Source organism: Pteropus alecto, unplaced genomic scaffold (genome assembly GCF_000325575.1).
Source record: "Pteropus alecto unplaced genomic scaffold, ASM32557v1 scaffold5, whole genome shotgun sequence".
Taxonomy (NCBI): Eukaryota; Metazoa; Chordata; class Mammalia; order Chiroptera; family Pteropodidae; genus Pteropus; species Pteropus alecto.
The window spans coordinates 3,829,817-3,831,504 of record NW_006441953.1 but is presented as its reverse complement, the minus strand read 5'-3'; the positions used below and the strand labels follow the sequence as shown (position 1 = coordinate 3,831,504).

The 1,688-nt window shown below is 46.4% G+C and overlaps 1 long non-coding RNA gene across 1 annotated transcript in view; it reads left to right on the top strand.

Annotated features, from left to right (window-relative positions):
- LOC112485479 overlaps nucleotides 1–834 on the top strand; it is a 104,557-nt gene extending 103,723 nt beyond the window's left edge. Inside the window, exons 3-4 of the long non-coding RNA XR_003048462.1 lie at nucleotides 477–551; nucleotides 695–834. This is a non-coding gene — a long non-coding RNA (uncharacterized LOC112485479). The remainder of the gene's footprint in view (nucleotides 1–476; nucleotides 552–694) is intronic.
- Nucleotides 835–1,688: the final 854 nt, after the last annotated feature.

The following is a 1,688-nucleotide window of genomic DNA, read 5'->3' as shown; positions in this document are numbered from 1 at the left end:
CCACCCCGCCAGACTCTTGAAAGTTTCTATTAGAATCTTTCTAATGGGATTCAGTTACATAGACCATATACCATCCAGACCATCTCAATGACACACTGCTCTCTCAGGGCCTCGTCCTTGAAAACAGCTTCGGCTATGGAAATGATACTGGGTGGAATGTACATTTTAAGGACTGGGAAGGGGTGGGGAGCCTCCAATTGCCTGGGTCCAGTTCACGGGTCAACCAGCGGTCATGGGTCATGTCCTCTCAATAACCTCCAACAGTTACTAATCAGCTAGAGGGTTGCAGTATGACTATGAGCTGGAGAGGGATTAGGAGCAGTCACAGCCTGAGCAAATGCCAGGGAACTGTGGAATCGCCAGGGAGATACGTATCTGAAGGTGGAGGGAAGCGTTCCTGGGAGAAAGCGCCTTACTATCCATGTCACCAATGCCCCATGCACTCACCACCCCGACTCGTCTCTGTCCCCATCCAGAGACTGACATTCTCAACAACCTGAAGCTGTCAGATGTAAGCAGACCATTTGGAAAATTGGCAAAGCAAACAGCAGGTAAGAGTCGGGTCATGGAGGTGGGTAGTGCGGTGTGGGGGGAGGTCAGGGTGCAAAGGCTCAGAGGAAGTGATGTAGAGTAATTTGGTCAGTTTTGAAATATTTGTTTCTCTTTCTCTCTCCTGTCCTGTTCCATCTTCTAGAAAAGAAGGGTAGTTGTTCCATTTAGTGGTGAGGAACCTGAGACGCAGAAGGCAGCCGATTCCAGGGAAAATGAAGAACTCAGGCAGTTGCTGACCATTCCAGACAGGGATGTGGCTGGACTCCTGGCTGCCCTCGGGACAGTCCCATTGTGAGTTTTTTCACGTGGTGGAAAGGGAGAGGGTCAGGCTTCTGATGGATAAATAGATGTTTTTCAAGTGCTTGGTTGAGGTGGGGAGGGAGAAGCCGGTGCTGTGTTCTTCAGAAACTTATTCCGTTTAACAAGAGGCACCTGGGAAACAGTCCACTTTCTAGAGGCTTCTGCTTGGGTTCTCCAAAACTGCAGGCTCGATGGATCATCACTGAAGGCACACCCAATTTTCCCTTTTCCTTCCCACTTCGTACCATCTTCCTCTCCCAAGAAAGCCCAGGTGATCATAGCTGTACCTTGTGGTGCCTTGTAGAAATTAAATACTGGAGGTGGAAAAGGTTAGCTTTTACTTATGTTTCAATATTGGGTAAGCTCCTTTCTTTTAATTGTTCTGGGCCTCAGTAAAGAAGAAGCCTTTTATTGACAGTTATGGGCATTGAGGGCTAAGTACTGGTTTTCAGAGGAGGATGAGTCATGGAAGAAAATCTCTTGAGACAGGAGAGTGAGAGTTGGGAGAAGGAGAGAGAATTGAAAGAAAGAGTATGAAGTCCTCTTCCGAAAAAAGAGAACAAAATATTTTATACTGGGCAAAGACAGAGAAATAATGGACAAAATTCATGGGCTCTCTTTACAACTCTACTCTTTACTTCTCTTTTCTACATTCGTCAACTCCTTCCTTGACTGAAGTTTAGAGGAGATAATTGGTGTCCCACAGTAGAAAGGGGCTCCTTGTAGGAATTCAGGGGAAGAGGGTCGGACAGGATGAAGGACCTGGAGAGTTGAGTTAGGAATGGATTTAAGAGTCTTCAATGCCATCCATTAATTTTCACACTTGAAAATAGAGT